We start from the raw sequence: 13,627 nt of genomic DNA, 5'->3' as shown, positions 1-13,627 counted from the left end.
CAGCAAAGCCAGAGGCAGCATTTGTAAAAGGGCTTCAGCATTTTGTGCATCACCTTTCTCTAGAAGGTCTAGTGTGATATGCCCGGAGTGAGACAAAGCAGAAATTCATGCATAATGCTGCCACCGAATCTCCCATTAAATCCATCCCTCAGTATTAACGTCACTTTACAGCTCTTGCACTCACGTTGCACTGCCCCTAGAGACTTGAGATTACCAGGAGAGAAGCACACTGGGGCTTTAAGATGGGCTCCCACAGCACCATGCCACGTTACACCAGCTGAGCATCTGCCCCTAATCTGGTTTAGCTGAACGCAGCTCAACAAAACCACTAAGTGGATTGTCTTATCTCTTCTCCACTAACCCAATATGTGAATCAGATCTGGCTGGTTTCTGTATGGTGTACGAGTTTGCCCTGCAATCACTCAGGAAGTCTGTGCCATTATTCAGCACAGTCCCAGCCAGCTGGCTCCAGCCTCCTTTGCCACCGTTGCCACGCCGTGCAGGGTCCTTTGCTGTATGCCTCAGCCACGCAACTCCTGGGCTATTGGGCAGAATAGATGTGCCCTACCCCGACTTCTCTGCATCCTTTGCTGGCCACAGTCGCCTCCCATCTCCCTTTAGTGTTGCAGCAAGGGCAAGAGCAGGATGCAACCCTGTGCTGATTTGTTCCTTTATCAGCAGCACTGTCTGCACTGACAGGACTTTGAAGGCACAAGCTGGGAGTTCTACACAGGCAGTTCTCCTATTTTCTGCTGTCCTGGTGCAGGCTTTGGCACAGGTGATGGGTGAGGGGAAGAGGAAGGGAAGAGGCAGGGGCATGACCATTGGAAGGTGGCCAAGAACACCTGTATGAGAAGTGCAGCTCAGGAACCAAGGTCCTGTCCCTTTTTTAATTCCAACAAGCCTACTTCAGGTTCTTGAATCATTCAGGCCTGCAGTGTAACACAACTAATGCTCACAGCCCACGTTCATTTCTCTACCTGCTTGCAGTAGACAGCAGCTTCCAGCCCTGGAGCACAATCTCCAGCCCTGCCTGGACATGGCACTGCTTGCCTGTCTTTCCTAGGTCAAAAAAGCAGGGACAAAGAGCAGGTGATCAAAGGTCTTTTTTGGCTGGAGATCTCAGGCTGAGACTGAAGGGGCATCAGCCAAGCACAGCATGGGGCAGTGCTCCCCCAAGCCATCAAGTCACTGCTGCAGGGTCCTGGAACAGACTGGCAGTGTGACCACAGGGCATTCCTGCCACCACAACAGCAGGCACAGGGCAAGAGCAGTACTGTCCCTAGTAGCTGAGACAAAATATCCTGGATGAAAACTCGTTATGCATGGAAGAAAATAAGTGCAACTCAAAGCATTCTGCTCCCCAAGGAAGATGGGGATGGAGAGCAGTGTCACCCCATCATACTTTCAACAGGGAACAAGAGGTTGCCTTAGCAGAAATGAGCAGATTAATTTTCTGCCTGCTGCTTGCCAAGGACGAGCTGTGTTTGCAACCTACAACACTGCAAGACATGCACTCCCTGCTGGAGCCATGTTACACCAGGGACATGCTTGGCCACTTGCAGCCTACTTTATGTCTCCCTGGCCTTTCTGATTACTTGCTGCTACAGTTCTTGTCTGTGACTGGTACCAGCTTTTTAATTTCCCAAGCTGCTTAGAATCAAGCAAGATTGGATATGAGTTCTCCTGGGACAGTCACTTTCTTGCTTTTTTTTAAAAGAAAGAACAACCCCTTAGAGCTTTCAGAGACAGGTTAAAGGCCACTCAAGTCCTCAAGGCTCCAATTTAGATCAAGATCAGCATATTCTTGTTGTGAATGAAAAGGAATTTCCTCTGGACACGTCCAGAGAGCTTTTCCAGAGAGCAATGTGGTCCCTCAGCAAATTTGCTGATGACACCGAGCTGTGGGGTGCAGTTGAGATACCAGAAGGATGGGATGCGATTCCAGGGGACCTGGGCAGGCTGAGCAGTGAGCCCAGGTGAACCTCATGAAGTTCAACAAATGCAAGTGCAAGGTCTTGCACCTGACTCAAGGCAACCCCACTTCCAATACAAGCTGGGAGATGAAAGGATTGAGAGCAGCCCTGCTAAAAAAGATTTGGGGTGGGTGGGAAGCTGGACATGAGCCAGCAATGTGCCCTCAGCCCAGAAAGCCAGCTGTATCCCGAGCTGCATCAAAAGAAGCACGGCCAGCAGGGCAAGGGAGGGGATCTGCCCCTCTGCTCTGCGAGACCCCACCTGGAGTACTGCATCCAGTTGTGGAGTCCTCAGTACAGCAGAGACATGGAGCTGTTGGAGTGTGTCCAGAGGAGGGCCACAAAAGCGATCCCAGGGATGGAACATCTCTCCTGTGAGGACAGGCTGAGAGAGCTGGGGCTGTGCAGCATGGAGAGGAGAAGGCTGTGAGGTGACCTGAGGGCACCCCTGCCGTATGTAAAAGGGAACAATAGGAAAGAAGAGGACAGACTCTTCTGTGTGATAAAACAAGGGGAAATGGCTTCAAGGTTAGGGAAGGGAGATTTAGATTAGATACAAGGAAAAAATCTTTTACAGTGAGGGTGGTGAGGTACTGGAACAGGTTGCACAGAGATGTGGATGTCCTGGAGACTTTCAAGGCCAGGCTGGACCAGGCCCTGAGCAACCTGATGGAGCTGTTGTGTCCCCATTGCAGGGGAGTGGGCTAGATGGCCCTCAGAGGTCCCTTCCAACTCTAAGAATTCTGTGATTCTATGATTCTTCTCCCAGATGTACACCTGGCAGTTCCCATCCAGTCCCAGCTGAAAGCATCCTTTATACTCATCTGCTGCTCAGCATCGTTTGCAAAAAGAGTTGTAGTAGAGGTGAACACAGATTTAATTTCCAGACTTTGTGACACTAAAACACAGTGAGAGAGAGGCTGATGTGAGGTTTTGTGTTTTCTGCTGGCTGTTCAGGTCTAGACCTCCTGCCCTTCTGGAAACCACCACCCTTCTCTACTCCCTCTGAGCAATGGTAATCCCCTTCTGCTCATAGTGCTTCCATCTCTCTCCAGTGAAGCTTGAAAACAGGACTGACAGAACTGGGAACCACAATTCTCTCCTGTAGCAAACAAGGTAGGGAAAAGCCACACAGCTCCAAAACCTCCAGCTACCTCGGACCTTTACACCTCTTCCAGGTTGCTGTGCAATCCTCTGTGTTTTATGTCCTTTGTGTAGGTGCGAGTGCAGTGCCCTGTGCAGCAAGTTTTGCTCTTCTGCAGTGCCCCAGCATGCCAGCATGTGCTAAGAACAGCTAGTCACTGAGCTGACTTGATTTTTAATGGCAGAATGAGGTGAGCGCTGTGCCCCAGCGGGACCTCATCTTCCTCCCTCAGCACTGCTGGTGGAAAGAAGTAGAGGTGTGCTCCTTGTTGTGCTTCATCCCTGGGGGCAAGGAGGAGAGGAGTCTGTGCTGGTGGTGACACCAGGAGACAACCAATCACAAGTCACCATTTCTAGTGACTATAGGGTTACTGAGTCCTGGTGGATAAGCAAAAGACAGCATATGCCTCTTGCTACAAACTGTGGGGGTCTGAGATCTTCCATGAGCAGAGTAAGGGTGGAGGCTTTCCAGGTTCAGCTTCAGCCATGGTAGTTTACAGTGGATTTCAGCCCTCTTGTGTTGTGCTTGCTGCATGTAGCACTGGGCTGCAGGTCAGTAATGGTTTCAGTGACAGGGGCTCTATGTGTTTCTTCACCAGTCCTCAGTTATTCACAGCACATGCACTGCTGTGGGCCTTGCACACCCTGGACACTCCCTATCCATGGCTCATCAGGGCACCAGGTGAGGATATGAGACAGTCACACATCTCCTCCAGCCACACCAATAGCAACTCAGAGTCTCCCAGCCCTGGATGTAAAGGCAGACTCCATCCACCCCAAGAGCAAGGTGTTCTGCACCTCCAGGGCAAGCACAGACCTACTAGAAGTCTGCCACAGGACAGGGTATCTTGCAAAGATGGGAGGGATAATTCTAATGGTGCTTTCTTGTTTCTCTTGAAATCGTGGATGAACTGGAGGAGGAAGACTGTCAGAAGGCAGCTTAATTCCTTGCAGTCTGCTCTGAAGCACACAATGTTTTTAATACTCTCAATTAAGTCATGCAGAGGAAGCTAACTATCACAGGGTATTACAGAAAATTGAGAAGTTGCGCTCCCCACACAGAACCTGAGCAGCTGAGAGGCGACTCTGAATGAGGCACAGAAATCAACAGAACACAGAAGAGTTCATGGCTCTTATAAATCAAAAGCAGCAGTATTGGAAGGGTAGTGGATCCCCAACAGGAGATGAGATCTTGTAGTGATTCAGATACAGCAGAAAAAGCTCACAAAGTCACCAGAAAAAAAACACAAACAAAAAAAAACCTAACACAATTAACTGCAAAGCAACTAGAATTTGCTCACCAAAGAAGATGTCCAGGTTGTCCTGGCACTGTTGACCTGATGGTGGATATGATCATCACAGGGTTGGACCCTTCCGATCCCTACAGATCTGTGATCCCGTGATTCCCTGACACCCTGGCTCAGAGCTTACACAGAGCAGCGTTCACCTCCACGGGCACTTGAGAAAAGTGACCAGTGGGAAACAGCTGTGAAGGGAAACAGGTGACCTCCATCTGTATGGAGTTGCCTCAGGTGGGATGAGAAGAAGCTGCTTCAGCGTGCAGGGAAAGGAGAAGTGCTGCGGAGGGGCAGTGCACACCGTGCAGCAGCCTGGCTCTCCCTGTGCAGCACTGACCCAATGCCCCTGGGGATGGCACATGGCACAGGGCAGCACCGTGCAGCACCAGCTCAAGTGATGGCAAATAACGCTAAGCATTTTCATATGCTTGCTGAACGCAATCCTACGGACAGCAAAAAATACTCACGTTGCTTTCCACTGTGGTGGAGGAATGTGAGAGTAGGTTTCAAGATTGCGGAGAAATAATAAAGTTTTCAGTATATTTGTGACTCGATTTTCAGTCAGAATAAATACATGACCTGAAAATTGTCAAATGAAATGTATAGAGTTGCAATCAGGCATTCAACTCAAACCTTCAATCATCTCTCGCTCCTGAACTTTCACAAGCCCTATCTTAGCAGAGGGAAATATCCCTCACTTCACAGCCGTGCCTTATTCCTGTCATTGCTTTTTGGCAGGACGTACGTTTGTAAATAACTATTCTCAAGGATGAAGCACAGGAAAAATAAAATTCCATAAAAAATCACTGACAAATTTCCGAGAACTCCCCCAGAACTGCAGCCACCACCACGGAACCAGGCTGATGTGCAAGTTTCACAAAAAACAGGTTGCATACCCCACTGGTTTTATGGCTTTGTTGCTCTGCTTTTTATGTTCTAATAAAAAAAAAAATTAAAATATTTTGATATTCATATACATTAACTATGTTTTATATTATATGAGGGTGGCTCCGAAAGTAATGCCTGCTATTTTATGCTGTTGGCCCACAGTTCAGAGGTGGATGCTGGTGGTACGGCAGCAGACGCTGGACCTTCCCACCAATGTCCCGTTATGCTTTGTGCCACGTGACAGATGGCAGCAGAGGGGCAGTCTGACAGGGTGGCATCTGACAAGGGAGTGAGTATGGAGCAAAGTTGTGGGATTTAATTCCTCCATGTGGAAAAAATGGCACCCAGTGACATTCATCAATGCTTGCTGAGTGTTTATGGAGACCAAACAGTGGATGCTGGCACAGTGCAGCAATGGGTTTCAGCAGTGGCAACAGTGGCAGTGGGGCAGCTCTGCTGGTGCAGATGTCTACAAGCACAGCATGCAGGCACTTGTTCATCACTGGTGAAAATGCACAGCTAATGGTGGTGACTATATTGAAAAAGGGTGTTATGCAGCTGAGAACTTGCACTAGCTGTGGTACTGTGCTCATTGTACCATGGAAATAAATAGGAGGCATTGCTTTTGGAGCAGCCTACGTGTATGTGGCCCAAGGCAATGCCTCTTCACTCAATGCTCCCAGGCAAGCCAAAAGGTTGAACACCATGATCTAACAGAAACGATCAGAAACCTTGACCAGACCTGGGAGAAGTTTTGTGAAGAGTGAGGACTAATGAACTAAACTAATGAAAACTAAATACTCTGTAAATAACAAGTCTGGAACAGTGATGAACACTGTAAGGTGCCAGACTTGGCTGTGGGAGACTGTTGGAAAACATCAACTGCAGAGGCAGGAGGAAGACCTGGCCCAGTTGTCAGCTGTGGGAAGTTGACTAATGTCTTCCAAAGCCCCAGGAACACCAAACAGGCCTGAGCAGCAGCAGCTGTGCTCTCTTCTGCTGTCACCACAAGCTTTCCTGTAGCTTTGCACCCTTGAGGTAGAAGCTCACCCTGGGGATGCAAGGCTGGGGGCTTGGCACTGCCCCAGTGAGGAAGAGGGCCTGGGATGGGCTTCTGCTGCCAAAGGTGAAGTGCAACCACCCTGCAGAGAGGCACCCACAGGTGAGGCTTTGCTGTGTTGGTGTAGGCATGAAGAGCCACAAATCTGGAGATGCCTGGTTTCCCACATGGAAGGCGGTAGCATGGCTCCTGGTGCACAGAGCAATCAGACCCAGGGCCAGCTCTCAGTCTGCATGTATTCCCCTGAGAAAACAAGGGCAGTGCAGGACTGTGCTCTGGCTCTGTTCCACTGGGGCAGAATTTCCTAGGACAGTCCTGGCTGGTGCTTATCTAAAGGCTTAACAAAGCAGAGGCAAAGAAGTCAGAGAGGCCAGGAAGAAGCTGGGGCCGCTGACCCTGGGCTCTGGGCATTGCCAACACATGGCATCCACCATTTGCAGTGCTGTTCTGTGCCACAAGGTTTCTTACAAACACCCGTTTGGGGATTTTCTTGTCCCAGTACCAGAGCTGTGGTTGGTCCCCACGGTTACCAATGGGCTGTCAGTTTGCTGAGGCAGTTTCGCATGAAGGATGTGTCAGCTTCCAAGGCTGTCTGGCAGCAGGATGATGTGCTCTGCCAAAAGCTGCTGTTATCAGAAAGGGGAGAAGGGAAAATGTCGTAGCACCGAAATCCTATGGGTAAGAAGGGGAGATGGCAAGGCTTGGTTAGAGAGGCAGCAGCACGTTTCTGTGGCTCAGCAGGAGGATGGGTGACCCTGCAGTGCTCACCTGCACAGCTGCTGCTGGGGCTCAGTGCTGGAGGAGAACCAACCCACCCTTCTCCCCTCACACTGCAGCCTCAGCCTCTACCTGCTGCAGCCTTGCTTCCTCGTGCCGCATCCTTTCTGTGTTCCTTCCCTACCATGCTTAGTCTAAAATTTACTCTCTTTTAGTTTAAACCTGTTACTCCCTGTCCTACTACTACGGACTCAATTTGTCACAGGTCAGCTGCTGGGGAATGCCTGTGCAGCCCAGCATGGCATTTCTTGGTCTTTCACACTGGGCATCTGGCTCTTTGAAGCAGTGTTTCCTGATGTGTGCTCTCATGTTGGTGTGTGGGAGTGGGCAGCCTTGCCCCAGGTGCCCCCCAGCCGGCCCCTGCCACACACCAACAGGCACTGCCATGCAGTGTGACACAAGAAGGACTAAGCTCCTTTGACCTGTGGTATATGAATAAATGCAGAAATGAGCCAAAACCTCGCTTTACATAATAAACCATGTGAATAAATCATGGCTTTGTGCATTTGGCTGTTCCCTGCAGCTGAGGGAGGCACACAAGCAGCACAGCCATCCCTGCAGGGCAGTCACCCAGTGTCCAACGTCCCCCCAGACATAGGCACTGTAATTTGCTGAATGTCTCTATATTAAAAGAGCAGTTTTTACTCAGAAGAGAGAAGCAGAAAAATGTGCTTTCTTCCTCGATTCCTTATGTAAGGAATCAAGGAAGGAATCCAGGAAGGAAGAAAAAATCTCCAAACTTTGCTGTGAATGGGCTGCAGCCAGCGAGGACGCTTGCAGGGAGAAGCGCAAGGAGCTGATGAGTCCCAGCTGCCCTTCCCAGCCACCCCACAGTGGTGTGTTCTGAGGTTATGCGCACACCATCATCTCAGACTGTTGTTTTAGACCTGCTCCAGCTTTAGTCCCTCTTTGCCAGTGTGACACCCTGCGGAGTCCATAGCTTGCTTGCACCTTTGTAAGGACAGGCTTTTCCATATTTTATACTTATGCATGACAGCCTCTTTGCTGGCTCATCTCCTGCGTTGTGAGGAAGAGTGAATAACTGTCTCTGCTGTGTTCCTGCCCACACCTCCCCATGCATGCCCCACAGTCCCTACAGGAGCAGGCCCGGCCACGGGGGGGCATTTGACATTTCTGATGGTACACTTCCATTCAATGTGTTTTCTTTCTCAGACCAAAGTCTTTTGTACCCCTGAAACTCCGAAGAGGAAGAAGTGCACAAGACCAGTGTACACTCCTGCTGCTGTTGGCATTAGCCAAGCAGCAGGCTGCATTTTCATGGCTTTCTCTTCCTGGGTCCCAGGAGGTGCCCCGTCCTTCCCTGCAACTGCTCCGTGCCAGCGACCTCTTCTCTCATGATCTGCTCCTCCTTTGGCTCCAGGAAGTCCAGCCCTGGATTGTACAGCAGCTGGCTAGACAAAACCCGTCTGAATTGGTAGAAATTAAGCAAGCTGTACGTGAGATGAGGAGCCTGGGCTGAGCACAAAATGGCTGTGTCCCTCCCAGCTGTTAATTCTGAGACTGTCAGAGCCACTTACAGATGTCTTCCTGCTGCAGACTTATCCAGGAATATGATTGTAGACAAAAAAAAAGAGATGAATAATAAAATGGAGTGTTTTTATCCATTAGCTGTGTCTCTCATACACATGCTCATATACGCAGTACAGCAATCTCCTGTTACTTGATAGGCGAGAGGCTGCGACACAAGCACACCTCCGAGTGTGCTGACAAGAAGGTGAGTCACTTGCTAGACCGATTCAGGCAGACAACTGCCAGGCAAGCACATGGCTAGATAAACAGAGAAGGGAGCGGGTACGGTAGCTGATCAGTAGGTGGAAAAGCATTAGAGATGCTTTCATGCTTCATCGATAGTGCAATAAATAAGTCACTGAGAGTGCACACGCAATCTGCAGGAATGTGAGTGATGCGCCTTTGGTGTGAGCCATACAGAGGGATGAGGTGGTCCCTGGTCAGCACAGCCAATGACTTTCGGCTCCTAATCTTCCAGACTCGATCGTACTGAACTGTGAGCTGAGATGTGCAGAAGGAAGAAGGATCTCAGCTGCAGGGACAGAGGTTTCTGTTCACAGTTCTTTTCGCTTCTGAGATTTTCTTTCTTAAAATTTAGCCTTCTCCCTGAGATTCACACAATTTCCATGCCAAGAGCCACCCGAACCACTCTTAATTTTTTGAGTATTTTTAATATCAAGGCCAGGCTGGATCTGGCTTTTGGCAGCCTAATCTGGTGATTGGCAACGCTGCACATAGCAGAGGGGTTGAAAGGCGGTCCTTTTCAATGCAGGCCATTCTATGATTCTATGAATATATACATACTTCTTAAATTTCCCTAGTAAATAGAGAAATGGGCCATTTTAATTAAAATAATTTGCAAATCTATGGTGAAAAGAGGATCATGCTTGCATTCATAGACAAGGAAGTTAAGGAGACTGGCATCTCTCTATTTCATTGCATGTGTAGGTGAGAGGGAAAAAGAGATGCATACAGATGTCAAAGCAAGAAGAGAAGGAAAGATCACTTTGAGAATGGGCAGATGAAGACAGAAGAGGGGAGGAACAGAATGGAAAATGGAGCACTCCTAGAGCATTCCTATGCAGTGAACTTCCTTGCACCTGAGAACTGCATGTTTTTCCCCATGGACTTCATCCATTCTTAGAGATGAGCAGGAGGTAGGTGGTGTTCAGACCCACCACCAAATCCTACCAAGTCCTGATATTTTTCCAAATTTCACTTGAGAAACAATATTTACATGCAGAATTACTCTAACCCTGCGTTCTGCATCACTTACTGCTTTGGGTGGTAGTCCAGCACACTTATCGCATCATCAAGAGCCGCATCACATTGCGTACAATCACTGCTGATGTATCCTAACAGAACTGTTTTGTGGTGAAATGTTTTGACACTTTGAACGAGATCGGAAGAGCAGCACACAGCGTGCTAATTAAAGGACAGCAGTTTTCAGTATATTAAATAATGACTTTAAACTAACACAAAGCTGTCGTGTCAAAGTATTTCATTAGAACACAAAGAAAGACTTTGATCTGGAAAATAAGATGTTTCAATCAAAGCTAAGCTAAAGTCATACAGAACGATATAAAACAAATACAGCGATTTAAATGAGAGAGCAGAAGAGTCAGACTCCTCTGCCCCAGCGTGAGTCCAATGCATACTGCACAGTACTGCTGCTCACACACCTCGAGTGATAGACATGTAAAGAAATGCAATTTGTATCCCTGGGAACAACAGGTAAAACAAAATGAGAAAGCAGGAGGAAACAAACGTTCTTACTTTGAAACACCATTTGCTCCTTGGTCTTTGAAACTGCATTTGCTCCAGAACCGCTCACTTTCCAGGACGGTTTTTCTCCTGAGCTGGCATTAAACAGGTTTTTGAACACGACAATTGCACGTTGAGCAAAGGCATCAGGTTTTGGTGTGTGGCATGCATGGCTCATAGCCCCTCATTCTGCCCCTTGCCGCCCATGGTGGTGTGTGTGGGGCTCCTGCCAGCACACATGGCAGCACCGTGCTGACAGCCCGCTGCCTGCTGCAGCCGCCACTCCACACCCTGAGCTGCTGCAGCAGGGACACAGGCTGCTGCACCCTTCCCTCCTTTGGTGCTGATGCTCCCTGCGTGGGTTCAGGCTGATGCGGACAGAGTGGCGGCTGCTGGTCCCCACCGATCCCCCATCAGCACAGGATCCATGCAGCACTGCAGGGTGAGCGATCTGTAGGGAGCACTGGGATCCTCCATGGCCTGATGGTATCTTTAGAAAACAGCATCTGAGAGAATTATTGTCAGCCTCTGGATTTCCCTCTCAGCCCTCATTCTGCTCCTGGTTCACACGTGGAGAGGCCCAGCTGCCTCAGGCTGCAGTGGAGAGGCTGCAGTGTCACCATAGGCACATCCTGAGCTCCCTGAGAGCAGAGCTGACCTGTCTGATGTGTCGCACACTGTCACCATGTTGGATAGAGGATGTGTTCCCCACTCCATGTGCTGTGAAGGAGCAGCAGGCAGCTGATGAACCACATAGCATCAATCCAGTCCTTGCTGCTCTGGCTGCTCAGACTACCATCTGCTAGCCCTACCACTGCCTGCAGTATTTCCACAAGCCAGAACTGATTTCTGAATATTAGTAACCTTCGTGTGAATTTCATTTATTTTCTTTTTTTACATTTACAGTCACACTTATTATGGCTGAACCCTCACAGGTTTCTCTCTCAAGCAGCTCTCTGGTTTCATCCTGTTCTCATATACTCTCATCTGCAGAATCCTGCAGCAAGGAGTACCGCAGGCACCCCCTATCCCAAAACTCCCTTCTGATCTTGCCTTGCTGCCTTCTATTTCATTTCATAGAATCACAAACCACAGCATGGCTGAGATGAAAAGCATTGGAGCCTCTCTGCCTCTGGGTAAAGAATCTCCTCCTCCCATCTGACCTAAATCTCCCCTTGCAGTTTAAACCATTCCCCCTCGTCCTGTCATCATCTGCTCATGCAAAAAGTGGGTAAGACTTCAATTAAGACTCTGAGAGCTTTCTTCATTTCTATTGCTTTGTGCGCTTGAGGGAGCAGAACCACAAAGGGTGCTCAGGAGGTGAAAGAATGGTGGGTTTTGTCTTGCCTGGTACCTCTGCCATCTCCTTCCTCCTCAGCCTGTGGGACTGGGTGCACTGCAGCGCCAGAGCAGATCCCGGCACCAACATGGCCATGCTCAGTACCCGAAGGCAAATGATACTCCAAGCACATCACAGAACCATGCCGGCTGTGCCTGTCCTCTCCCAAAAGCAGCAAGTTCCTCAGCAGGAAAGGAAGGGATGATAGAGGGAGGAGAGCTGGGCTTGCACCCAAAGTCCTGCAGTCGCCAGCACAGCACTACAGTGGTACCCCTGGGTGCAGAGCTGAAGCGAGGAAGGCAGCAGTGCCCTGTGGCCCAGGCCGTGTGCCTGCTGGAGGAGCACGGAGGCTGGCAGCTCCCGAGGCACAGCAGCCTCCCCTGCACTTTACAAAGGCCTTTTTATTTCACCTCTAAAATGTGCCTTGAGTGCTTTCTGCGTCTGAAAAATACAGGGAGGGGGTGAAAAAGTGGTATCTCCACGCTGCAGGGAGGTAATTAAGACTAATAATGATCCATGCTGTAAGTGATTTTAAAAACAAAGCACAGCTATTTCTACTTCTATTAGGCCTTTGTAAAGACTTTATAGGTTTTTATGAAGCTTATAGTTGCCTTTTTTGGATGATTAGCTGTTGGCCCCAGCCTATGGGATTTGATGCTGCACCTCAAAAGTAGCCATATCGAGCACCCCCATCCAAAGCACACTTTTCCATCTACTGAAAGAAAATTCTTCCCAGTGATTCTTGACTTTCCCCTATGCCAGTGTTAAGATAATTGCTCTGTGACGGCTCAGTGATCCCACTTGTTGGATTTGCAGATGTTCAGTCCCTGGAAATCCTACTTTTTCTTTTGGGAACTCAAACCTGACACTAATCTGGAAGCTGTATTTCTCTTGTCTCTAAGTGAAAGCTGGTTCTTTCCCCAGCTGCATTTCCCAAAATAAGCATCCTGCAAAAGGGGAACTGATACAAGACTGCTTTATCATTGCTTTGACCCAGAATAGTATCTGGAGATGGGATCTAAAGGGATCTGGGCCCAAAGACGCCAGACTATGAGAATGGAGCAAACCCAGGCCAGGGCCATGCCAGCACAGCGGAGGCAGCAGCAGGAGCTCCTCTGGGCTGCCCTCAGTGCCAGCAGTGCCCGCACAGCAGCAGTGACCGTGTGTGCCAGCGGCCTCCTGCTCACCAACAGCACTGTGCTACCGCCGGGGCCTTCCTGTGCTAAGAGATGGAGAGAGAAGGATGTGTCTGCTGATGTGCTGCTGCGAAGTTATTTGTAAAGCAGAGGTGTATTTGAACCAGAAAAAGGGGATTTCAGTCTTTCTGTGACGACTTACTAGGCTTGATTATTAACCATGTGAAATTAAAAGAGACCCTCCCTTAACCGTTGGATGTGTTTGCCTCACTAGAGGGGAAGCAACAGAGAGGATAATTTTATGGCATAGGTGACATTCAGTCCTAACCTAACCCTCAGAGAAACAAGAGAAGTGTTCTCTGGAGTGCGTCTATGAGAGGAAACATCACATGCTGCCCTCCATTTAAGGGTCACTTACTCCACTCAAAGGAAATAAAGTAAGGTTCCAGAGTCCTTTTAAGAGCGTATTTTGCAAGTAACTGTAAAAGTTAAATGTGTTAGGTATGGGCTGCCAATCAAACGTCTTACAAGATCAGCTGAATATAGCATGAGGAGAGGCAAGGAACATGATGAAAAAGACAAGCCTAGTACTGAGGCCCGTTCATCATGGTGAAACATCCTCAAAATAGCAAGAGCGGCTGCCCAGCAGGTGTGTGCTGAGCCCGGTGCACAGAGCAAGTCCTCCGGGGCAAAGCCTGCCATGGCCTGAGGTGAGA

Source organism: Centrocercus urophasianus, unplaced genomic scaffold (assembly GCF_019232065.1).
Source record: "Centrocercus urophasianus isolate 14NV4802_14NV808 unplaced genomic scaffold, USGS_Curo_1.0 seq_53, whole genome shotgun sequence".
NCBI classification, from domain to species: domain Eukaryota; kingdom Metazoa; phylum Chordata; class Aves; order Galliformes; family Phasianidae; genus Centrocercus; species Centrocercus urophasianus.
This window is presented reverse-complemented; position numbering follows the sequence as displayed.